The 12,158-nt window shown below is 43.7% G+C and overlaps 1 protein-coding gene and 1 pseudogene across 1 annotated transcript in view; one reads left to right on the top strand and one right to left on the bottom strand.

Moving 5' to 3' along the window:
• Window positions 1-12,158, top strand: part of LOC115834834 (putative cuticle collagen 91) — a 112,272-nt gene that overhangs the window by 18,191 nt on the left and 81,923 nt on the right.
• Window positions 3,415-4,310, bottom strand: LOC105739157 (annotated as a pseudogene).

The raw sequence follows: 12,158 nt of genomic DNA, 5'->3' as shown, positions 1-12,158 counted from the left end.
GCCAGCCTGGCTCTGGCACTGAGTTCTTGGACACTTCTGGAGGCACATTTACTAGTGAGGAAGGTCACTGTTTGTTAAAGGCATGATTCATCTTCCATTCCTTTCTTCCATGAAGCAAGGTGCATGGGTCGACTGAGCTGGGAAAGTCCACAGTGTCAGCCTCCCCCATGCTTCCCTCCCTCCTTATTCCTTGTGTGCTGTACTTTGTCTTGATTTCCTGTACTCTGCACCAAGCCAGGAGATGGTAAGATCTCAAAAAAATCATTTTTTTGGGAAATGGGATCAAGAGGGTTTTTGTTTGTTTGTTTGTTTGTTTGAGACAGGGTCTGTTGCCCAGGCTGGAGTGCAGTGGTGTGACCTTGGCTCACTGCAGCCTTGACCTTCTGGGCTCAGGTGATCCTCCCACCTCAGCCTCCTGAGTAGCTGGGGCTGCAGGTGCACACCACCATGCCTAATTTGTCTATTTTTTGTAGAGATGAGGATTCACCATGTTGCCTAGGCTGGTCTCAAACTCCTGGGCTGAAGCAGTCCTCCATCCACCTTGGCCTCCCAAAGTGCTGGGATTACAGGCATGAGCTGCTGTGCCTGGCTAAGGTTTTTTTTTATTATTATTATGAAAAATTTTCAATATATATAAAAGTAGACTAGTTTAATGAGCTATCATATACCCATCACATAGGTTTAAAAACTATTAACATTTGCAATATTTACTCCATTTGTTTTTCTTAAGTGTTTAAAAAATAGTTTACAGTAGTTATGTAATTGCATCATGATATTCATCCTTACGTAATTTACTTTCCCTCTAAAAACATGAGGGCATGTTTTATATGATCATTGTCATACCTAATAAAATTACCAGTAATTCCTTAATATACTCTAAGGTCAAGTTTACATTCAGATGTCCTAAAAATGTCAATAGTGATTATTTTCTTCTTTGAGCAAAGATAATAAGATCTGAAGGTTTAATGACAGAGATTCCATGTTAAGCCTGATGTCTAAGCTCTGTGGTCCATTGTGGCTTTACTTGAAAGTCTCAGGCTAGGCATGGTGGCTCACACCTGTAATCCCAGCATTTTGGGAGTCCAAGGTAGGCAGATCATGAGGTCAAGAGATCAAGACCATCCTGACCAACATGGTGAAACCCGGTCTGTATTAAAAATACAAAAATCAGCTAGGCATGGTGGTGGGCGCCTATAGTCCCAGCTACTCTGGAGGCTGAGGCAGGAGAATCGCTTGAACCCGGGAGGTGGAAGTTGCAGTGAGCTGAGATTGCATCACTGCACACCAGCCTGGGTGGCAAGAATGAGACTCTGAAAAAAAAAATCGCTCACTGTGGTCTCACAATAAAAGGACACTCCATTTCTCATCTGGCCCCTGCTCCTTAATGTTAGCCCCCTTCTGTGGGGAGGAGGGGGTGACCTTCACCGCAGGTTCAAGCATTCCAAGGGCTGGCTCTGATCCCGATAAAGCCCATCGTCCTGAATGAATGCTTCCCTTGCAGGTTATTCGAAGTATTGGAAATAGTGCACGTGGAGCGTCCTCGTGATGCCTGGGATGGTAGTGAATATTTATAGGTTTCTTTTAGTGCCTTTAAGTGTTTTCCGTAGTTCCACGTTTCTACAACCCTTAGGAACATCAGAATCGTGTGTGTGGGTGCTTATTAAATAAACCAATTCCTGGAGCTCACTCCCAGTGACTCCCTATCCGATGATTAGGGGCTCAGCTAGGACCTATGTTTGCAAAAGCTCCCAGCTGATCTCCTGCAGCCAGCCTGGCTCTGGCTCTGGGAGCTGGGTTGGGAACCAGTCTTTGGTGCTTTCTGCTGAAACTTCAAGTTGGGCTCTTTGACTCCCTCTTGTACTGTCATCCTTGTATTCAGGTCTGTTCTTCCCCTGGATTGTAAACTCCTTGATGTCTGGGTCATCTCAGCTCATGAGCTGAGCTTTCAGTGGGTGCTCAGTGGAACAGGTGCTGAATGGAGTCAGGCACTAGGGAGGCCAGCGTGTGTTGGTAAGTGAGAGAAAAAATCATTTTAAAAAGAATCTTTTTGCTCTTCAGTTGTGTTTGCCATGAGTTAATGTGACTTACTCTAGTGGAAGCCAGTGCAGCTTAAGTGGAGGTCTTGCCCTGAAATGGAGCCAGGTTATGGATCAGCAGAGCTGCCAAAAACGTTTTGGGGGAAATGTTTCTGTGTCACCCTCAGTTGATTGAACTCAAGTTTTCACTCCCGTTTAACACCACGTGGGGGCCCTTCTGACTTCTGCGGAGTGGGTATGATCAGATCTTCTGTAAAAGTGTAAGTGAGGAGGCTGGGCACGGTGGCTAACACCTGTAATCTTAGCATTTGGAAGGCTGAGGTGGTCAGATCACTTGAGGCCAGGAGTTTGAGACCAGCCAGGCCAACATGGTGAAACCGTGTCTGTACTAAAAATAGAAAAATTAGCCAGGCATGATGGTGCATGGCTGTAATCCCAGCTACTCGGGAGACTAAGGCAGGAGAATCACTTGAACCTGGGAGGTGGAGGTTGCTGTGAGCTGAGGTTGCACCACTGCACTGCACTCCAGCCTGGGTGACAGAGTGAGACTCCATCTCAAAAAATAAAAAAGTGTATGTGAGGAAACTGGGATTGAGCTTGGGGATGCTGGGGGATGGAGGTACTTCATCTACTGAACAAAAACCGTGGGATGCCAATGCTGGAGGAAGAAGCATCATCCTCAGTTTCTACTAACTCAACCACGCATGAGATGGGACTTGGTGTCCGAGAGAATAGCCTCCTTTTAGGTCTTCAACCTTGATGAAACCATTTCTGAATTCCTCACACACATATAATCAAGTGCTATGAGTGGTACTGATTGGATAATCTTTCTGTCATTTCCTGTGCTAAGAAGGAAAAGACATGCACAGCCAACTTCCTTGAGGGTTCGTTCTTTTGCATCAGGGTGTCTCAAACTCCTGCCCTTAAAACACCTGTAAGAGAATCATCCGGGGTGCTTGCTCGCTCTGCATACAGACACTTTAGAGTCAGAGTCAGAATCCCTGGGGCTGGAACCACAAAATGAAATGACATTTCAACAAGTTTGTCATCACGTAAGAGAGAATAGGTGAGTATTTGAATACCTATAATACCAAGTAGATTCAAAAAGAATGACTTGATTATTTTAAATGTTGTGTTTTAAAAAATTTAATACAGAAAAGGCTGGGTGCAGTGGCTCACACCTGTAATCCTAGCACTTTGGGAGGCCAAGGCAGGTGGATCATTTGAGGTCAGGAGTTCAAGACCAGCCTGGCCAACAAGGTGAAACCCCGTCTCTACTAAAACTACAATAATTAGCCAGGCGGTAGTGGTGCGTGCCTGTAACCCAGCTACAGGGGAGGCTGAGGCAGGAGAATTGCTTAAGCCTGGGAGGCAGAGGTTTGGTGAGCTGAGATCGTACCACTGCCCTCCAATGTGGGTGACGATTGTTTAACCACTGCCAAGATGGGTTCTGAGCCCAAATATTAATATGAAGGACATTGGTGACATTGTCTCAAAAAAAATAATGAATAAAGAAAAATACAAAAAGGGAGAGAAGTCACCCCAAATCTCATGACCCCAAGAAATAAACCTCCTTAATATTAAGTGAACAGCATTCCTTGCTATGCACAAAGATGGCTAGAGACATGAACAGACATCACACAAAATGAGATTTTAAAAACAAGAAGTAGCAAATTGAATGCTGTGTAAATTTATCAGAAGAAAAAGAACAGAAGTGAAACTGAAGGAACTGGTCAACTCAGATAAATGTAGTTTTTCCTCACTAAAAATCAGTTTCTAGAACATCTAAGAAATCAAAGATGAAAAATATTAAGATGTTTTATATATATGTAAAAGTCTTTACAGTTGAGTGATCATCTCATGAAAAATTTGTACAGTCACTGCAAATAAATTCATTGCAAAATCTTTACTCCTTTTGCTTTTTGCCAGCACCGACATTGGCCTTTGCAGTCTCTCGACTTCATTCTGCCCTTGCATTCTTTTTGCTGTTTTCTCGAGGTCGTCGTCTTCTCATGCCAGCCATGTCTTGCAAATCTATGTTTGAGTTCATTTTTCTTTGCATAATTGAAAGAACCAGATAGCATGCCAAAGCCCATTGTTTAACCACCACCAAAATGGGTTCTGAGTCTAAATATTAATATGAAGATGACATCCATTGTGGTCTTCTACATTTTGTTGCCTTCCCAGGGTGAAGGACATTGGTGACCATTGTTTCCTCTGGAGCGGTCAGTTGGTCATGAACTTCCTGGTCCAGATAGTTACTGTGTCATTCATCATGGTGGTTGATCCTCAGGTAGTTAGGGAGGAAAATAAGAAATTACATATTTAAAACCACATTTCAATTTTAGACCTGATTAATTGACCTAATAAAGGGCATTAGCACTTCTACTTCCTACAGTCCCTCCCTTTACCTCTGGAAACTAGTTATTTCTAGGTTGTTTTATGTTGTTAAGGTTGACCACCTTTTCTTTCTGCTCTGCAATCATAGTCCTATTTTTAAATGGATTCACCTCACATCACTAACCTTTTGTCATTGTCATTCAATTCACAAGTTGCTTATTTTTTAATTTCTTGACTAAATTTTATTATGAAGGCTTTTTTTAAAAAGAGCTCAGAAATACTGTATTCTCTAAGTTCTTGAACATGTGATAGTGTCTTTTGCCTATTTTGATTGGGCAATAATTTAGCTGGCTATGAAATTCTTGGATTATACTGTGTTTCCCTTAGAAATTATAGACACCCATCCACTGACTTATTTCATTGGGTTTTTTTTTTTTTTTTTGAGATGGAGTCTCACTCTGTCACCCAGGCTGGAGTGCAGTGGCGCCATCTCAGCTCACTGCAAGCTCTGCCTCCCGGGTTCACGCCATTCTCCTGCCTCAGCCTCCTGAGTAGCTGGGACTACAGGCGCCCACCACCACACCTGGCTAATTGTTTGTATTTTTAGTAGAGACGGGGTTTCACCGTGTTAGCCTGGAGGGTCTGATCTCCTGACCTCGTGATCCGCCGGCCTTGGTCTCCCAAAGTGCTGGGATTGCAGGTGTGAGCCACCGTATGAGCCCAGCCTCATAGTGCTTTCTACTAACCCCCTTTCCCTGGCCTCTTCCATCTTGTCTTCTTCTTTCCCAGTAGTTTCTTCATGAAGAGGCCATGTGCTATATTCCATGAGATATTTCACACTCAAAGAAGACTTCTTTTATACTCTTTTGATTTTTTGTTTGTCTGGGAATCACTGCCTTGATTTATAAGGGAGTTTGTAATAAATACAGTAAAAGAGAAACACACAACGTATTTTGAGACATCAGCGAAGGGAGAAACCAATTCTATTAATATTTGGGGTTAGGAGGGAAGGCTTAGTTAAGAGGTAACATTTGAAATAAGCCTTGAAATAAGGGAAGGATTTGGCCATGCAGTAATGGCGAGAGAGTAGAAGCAAGGCATGAGGGTTAATGTTATGTATCAATTTGACTGGGTTGTGGGGTGCCCAGATATTTGGCTACACATTATTCTGGGTGTGTCTCTGAGGTATTCTGGATGAGGATAACATTTAATTGGTACACTGAATAAAGCAGATTGTCCTCCCCAATGTGGGTGAGCCTCATCCAATCTACTGAAGGCCTGAACAAAACAAAAAGGTAGAGTCACAGAGAATTTGCTCTCTTTACCTGATTGTATTTTAGCTGGGACATCAATCTTCTCCTGACTTTAGATATGGACTCGAGTTGGAACTATATCCTTGGCTGTCCTGGGTCTCCAGCTTGCTGGCTGCAGACTCCAGGACTCCTTAGCCTCCATAACCATGTGAGCTATCCCTTACAACAAATCAATCTGTCTCTCTCTATGTGTATAGCTCTACCTCTATTTCTCTGCTCTTTGGAGAACCTAGAGTAATATACAAGGTTATATTAGAGAAGAGGATGACCCAAGGAAAAGCATGGAGGTAGAAAAGTGTGAAGAGGGTTTGGGAAGACTGGGGTCCTGATGGGAAGTTTGGATTTCACTGTGTGTAGCATGGAGAATTCTTGAAAATATTCAAGAGGTGAAAATTGTATTTGTGGAAGAACACTAGGAGTATGTGAAAAGGAAAACACTCACTCCATTTTAACTCCACCGAAGGGGGCATCAAAGGGATGCACTGGGGACATGGGTTGGAGGGTAGTTGAGGCCATATCTGGAGGATCTTTACTTCTAGGCTGAGTCTGAAGTTCTCTTTCTGGGGAGTGGGAGATCATTACAAATCTTTGAGCTCCACTCAAGAGATGGTTTTGCTAAGAATGGCAGGGTGATGGTGGTGGTGGTGGTGGTGGTGGTAAACTGGTAGCATGAATTCTAATTGGGCTTCTGTTATTCTAGCTGAGAAAGTTGGGGAATGGACTTTCAGTAGAATAATAGAGATCTGGGAATCAACTGCATGGAGGAGGTAGTTATAGGTGATGAGATGGTTCAGGGACAAAGTTTGGTAGAAGGAGAAAAGATACTAGGATGTTACAAAGATAATTGCTATTTTTGCCATTACTTTTAATGGCAAAATCCGCCATTACTTTTGCACCAGCCTAATGGGATGCAAACTTCGGAGCCATCTGCATCAGAGGGTTTGATGAAGATCAACAAAGTTTGGGAACACAAAGGAGCGGGGAGGGTAATGACTTGAGGGCATAGCAGGGATGATCAAGGTTTTTCTTGTTAGCATGTGGAGACTTAAGCATGATTATATGTTAAACACCTGGCACATACATGGTACAAAATATGAGTGAAATGATGAGTGAAGGTGGTGAGTCATGGGAGTTGCAAGGGAACGGGTGATAAATGGAGGTCTCAGATGAGGCACAAGTGGAGAAGGTAGCTTGGGAAAGGAGAAGGATGCTTCTTATAAGATGGGAAAGGCAGAGGAACAGGGTCATGATACAGTGATCTAGGGGTAAGATGGAAGTGAGTTGAGAGAACTCAACTCTGGGCTCTGAAACCCCTAGGGATGGGTTTGGGGGCTTTGAGATACGGAAGAGGTTTAAAGTCAGTTGTTACAGCAAATATGGTTTGGAATTTATTTGTGATGCTTAAAAATATTGCTGAACAGAAGTGAAGTCTACCCTAGAGTTGGATGGTGAGATTATTTAGTGGAACTACCAGATCCATTTTGTGATTCTTTCCAGTATCATTCAGCAGCCCTTGGGCAATTGCGGGGCAAGTAATCAATGGGGTATGGAGATTTTCCAGGTAGGCGTGGTTGAAGGCAGGGAAGAATGCGTTTAGGAGCACATTACAAGAAGGTGACTGTAAGGTCCAGGCTGAGCAGGAAGGTAAAGCAAGAAGGAAACATGAGGTTGTGAGGAGAAGTTTAGAGGGATGAGGAGGCAGGAGAGGTGAACAGTTGCAGGATGTAGCTAGAGTGGCGATGTTAGATCTTGGGGCCAGAGAGCATTACAGTGATAATGAAGATCAAAGGGCATTAGAATCAAGCTATAAAGAGCCACTGTTTGATGTTGGGATGTAAGGATGCTGCAGGTGGATGTCTGCGCATTGATAGTGAGAACGTGGTCACTCTGGCCCTGCTGGGTTTTTGCTAAGGAGACTGTGCTCTGTTCTTGGGGCCGTTTTCATCACCTGATTAGAGCAGTGGTCCCCAAATAGTGTTCTTTGGACCATCTTTATAAAATGTTCATAGGCCAAGGATAAAATGGAAAAACAGAGACAATGTCACAGAAATGTGCCCATTGTTGAAAGACCACCAGCTGTCCTTTTTGGAGAATTGTTCTTTATTCTAAAAATGTATATATTCTATTCTATTAAAATATTTTTGTATTTGCATTTTTTTCTCTTTTATGAAATGCCATGGCGTAGAAATTTGTAAGGTATCCAATTCTCCTGTCTCCATGCATTGCAGTGTGGTTGGGGAGGGGATGTGGCTAGTACTGGCCAACAGGCTGGGGGCAGAGGTGCAGTGTGAGACTTCCAGGCTGGAGCATTTAATTCTTAGTACAAGGCTCTCAAGCATTCTTCTCCCTCTGTTCCCTGCTTGGTGATACTCGAGGTAATGCAACCCCAATTAGCCTTAGTCTTAGGGCAAGTTTGATGGAAAACAGAGCACCCCACACCTCCCTGCAGATGTAGCATGAGTGAGAAAAACAACTTCTGATGTTTGAAGTTACCAAGATTTAGGAGTTGTTTGTTATTGCAGCAAAACCTAACCTATTCTGACCAATCATGGTGGAATTTCTGTGTGTGTGTGTGTGTGTGTGTGTGTGTGTGTAACTGGTAGTTTAAAAAAGTTCCTTCTGCCGGGCATGGTGGCTCACTTTGGGAGGCTGAGGCAGGCGGATCACGAGGTCAGGAGATTGAGACCACTGTGAAACCCCGTCTCTACTAAAAATACAAAAAATTAGCCAGGCGTGGTGGCGAGCGCCTGTAGTCCCAGCTACTCAGAGAGGCTGAGGCAGGAGAATGGTGTGAACCCGGGAGGCGGAGCTTGCAGTGAGCCGAGATTGCACCAGTGAACTCCAGCCCGGGCGACATAGCAAGACTCCGTCTCAAAAAAATAAAAATAAAAATAAAAATAAAAATAAAAATAAAAATAAAAAAGTTCCTTCTTACCAAAAAGAAAAAAAAATAGCAACCTTATGTTGATTCTCAAATTAAAAAAATATTTTTACTGGTTTATAAAATAGAAAAATCTGAGAATCTGTAGCTTAGAGAACTACAGTGTGGGATGTCTGTAAAGACCAGGTTATTTTATCAGCTCCTAACACCCCTTTATAGAAGCTTAGCCAACACTCGGACTATTTCAGTCTTTCACATTCCATGGACTCTTGAAGAGACATTGATGAAACGGTGCAGCCATGAACCACCCTCACTCAATTCTAGTGGCAGAATCCCCCTTTTACTGCAGAATGCGCTTCTTGCTACAGTGATACTTGAACCCCTCTGATATATTCTGTACTAATTATATTAAAACATGACCAATGCTTTTGCTTTGTTGTCCCCCAAATTAAACACCTTAATCCTGAGAACCCAGAGAACTGGATTTAGTGTGACTGATTCCCAACTTTCAGTAAGAACATAATTAGATTATATTTTTCTCCAGTTCAAATAAAATTGACAATAAAATGCTGATCAATATGTGTAGCTCAGGAGGTAGAGCCTGCTTTGAGATGCAGAAGTGTTTGTTTTTTTTAGTCTATATTCTTGAGTAAAGAAAAAATCCATCTCTCTTTCCTAGAGGGGAAGACTCCCAGAGCTGGGCTTGGCAACAGCCTGACTATCAGAGGCTGAATTAAACAAATAGGTACCTCCCTGGAGTGAATAGTGCATTTCTCCTGTTCGGGGGACGGCTTTTATGGTGGAGTTTGCTTACTGTCTTGGTCCCTGGATGTGTGTATCTGTGGGTGGATGTCTGCATGTGAATGGCAGTGTCTACCTGTGTGGGTGTGTACAAAATTCCCATGTGAATCTCAGCTTTGTGGGGATCTCCAGGTCTTGAGCCCAGCAGATGCCATTTGAAGAAAAATCACTTGAAAATGAGACAGAAAGAATGGAAACTAAATCCTAGCTCTAAAGGCACCAGGCTGACTAAAAAAAAAAAAAAAAAAACTCTGGATTTTCTTTGTTTTGGACTCTACCTGCCTCCAAATGACATTTCTGTTTCCTATGAAATGATCAGAGTGAAAGAGATCTGAGCACGAAAGAGCAGATACCGTGTGATTCCGCGTATGTCAGGGTTTCAGCTGGGACACTGCTGACATTTTGGCTGAGCAATTTCTCTGTTGTATGTGTGGGGGTTCCCTGTGCATTTTAGAATGTTGAGCGGCATCCCTGGATCCCTGGACTCACTGGATGCAGTAGCACAACTCCCCCCAAGTAGAGACAACCCCCAGTGTCTCCGGATATTGCCTAATGTCCCCAGGGGGGCAAAATAGCCCCTATCTGAGAACTGCTGATTTCATAAAGTACAATGTCAGGTGAAATAGCTGGAGGCTGTTTGTAGTCAGGGGTTAGCAGAGATGGAAGAGACCCCAGGAATATCCTGGAAGGGGCTGTAATGTTCTGTTTCTTGAATTGGGTGTTGGTAATATGGAGATGTTCAGTTTTTTGTTTTTCGTGTTTTTTGAGGCAGGATCTTGCTCTGTCACCCAGGCTGGAGCACAGTGGCACCATCATGGCTCACTGCAGCCTCTGCCTCCTGGGCTCAAGCAGTCCTTCCACCTCAGCCCTCCCAAGTAGCTGGGACTACAGGCATGTGCCACCACTGTTGCCTAATTTTTTATTTATTTTTTGTAGAGAGGGGTGTCTCACTATGTTGCCCAGGCTGGTCTCAAGCTCCTGGGCTCAAGCAATCTGCTCACCTCGGCCTCCCAAAGTGCTGGGATGACAGGCATGAGCCACTGCACCTGGCCAGTATGTTCAGTTTGTAAGAAAAGTACTGTGTTGACCTCTTCTATGTGCATATTTAAGTAATAATTCAATAAAGCATTTAGAAAAATTGGTCATAATAGGAGTGATTTGTAGAGTGATTGGCATGAAAGCTGATCATCTTAATTTGAACTACTCTGAGATGAGCACCAGGGGCCACCAAGAACAGCCTTTCAAGGTGTCATAGCCAAGGATAGGAGTGTGTTGTGTACATCTCTGCATAAAGGATTTGCTGGTTACATGGAAGGACGAAGCCTCCTTCTGAGGACAGAGGCAGCAAAGCAAGTGGAAGCCCAAAGCACTGAGCTTTCTAAATGGACTTTGCTAAAATCTGTTGGATAACTCATGCTCTTAACATACACCCATGTACATATTGTCCATATAAACGTTAATTCTGTAAGAAGGCCCACACATAAGGGTTTTTTTTTTCTTTTGAGACAGTCTTGCTTTATTGCCCAGGCTAGAGTACAGTGGCATAATCTTGACTCACTGCAACCTTCGCCTCTTGGGTTCAAGCAATGCTTGTGCCTCAGCCCCCCGAGTAGCTGGGACTACAGGTGCACAACACCATGCCTGGCTAATTTTTGTATTTTTAGTAGAGACGGGGTTTCACCATGTTGGCCAGGCTGGTCTGGAACTCCTGACCTCGTGATCTACCTGCCTCAGCCTCTCAAAGTGCTGGGATTACAGGCGTGAGCCACCGCACCCAGCCAGACTGCAGTTGTTATTGGAGGCTATGGTGAGGCTTTGCTGAGGATGGGGATGCCAGGAAGTCTTGTCCTTCAGCATCAGTGGTAGTGGTGGTAGACCAGGTGTGTCAATACTAGGGACCATGGGCAGTGTATGTGGGCACTGATGATAGCCTGTCTGCATGGGCCAATCCCTGGGCCTCCAGGTCACTTCTTTGGTTGCTGGCAGTGGCAGCACTGGGCCAGATGGGCAGGTGCACCACTGGGCTCCTGGGTGGTGTGTGTGGCAGGCTGATCTCTAGCCTAAAAGCATATGTAGACAATGCATAAATGAATAGACCTGGATTTATTCCAATAAAACTTAATTTATACAAAGAGTCAGAGGGCCAGATTTGGCCCTTGGTCTATAGTTTGCCAACCCTGTTTAGACCAGTCCCAATTTATTCCCTGGGGCTGGGCCAACTTTTTCTAAAAAAAAAAAAAAAAAAAAGCAACCCTCTGTCAGAATAAAATATGGTTTATATTTAAAAAGAAGAAGAGGCTGGGTGTGGTGGCTCATGCCTATAATCCTAGCACTTTGGGAGGGTGAGGCAGGAGGACTGCTTGAGCCCAGGTGTTTGAAACCAACTTGGGCCATACAGTGAGACCCTGTCTCTGCAAAGAATAAAAAAATTAGCCAGGCATGGTGGCACATGTCTGTAGTCTTAGCTACGTAGGAGGTTGAAGGGGAAGATCAGTTGAGCCCAGGATTTTGAGGTTACAGTGAGCTCTGACTGTGCCTTTTGTACTCTAGCCTAGGCAAAGAGTGAGACCCCGTTTCAAAAAAAAAAAAAATGGTTGGTTGGGGCGGGTTGGAGAAGAAAGTATTTCTGAATTTCTGCGTAGGTAACTAGTAGTGTCAGGCCAAACTAGCTCTACAGTCTTATTCATTATAAATAAAGGCAACTAGAAGATCTCTATCTAGCTATTAAAAGTTGGTTAAAATGTACAGAGATAAAGGCCGGTGACCCTTCTATCAGTTAGTTATTGT

Source organism: Nomascus leucogenys, chromosome 4 (genome assembly GCF_006542625.1).
Source record: "Nomascus leucogenys isolate Asia chromosome 4, Asia_NLE_v1, whole genome shotgun sequence".
In the NCBI taxonomy this organism is placed as follows: Eukaryota; Metazoa; Chordata; class Mammalia; order Primates; family Hylobatidae; genus Nomascus; species Nomascus leucogenys.
This window is presented reverse-complemented; position numbering and strand designations above follow the sequence as displayed.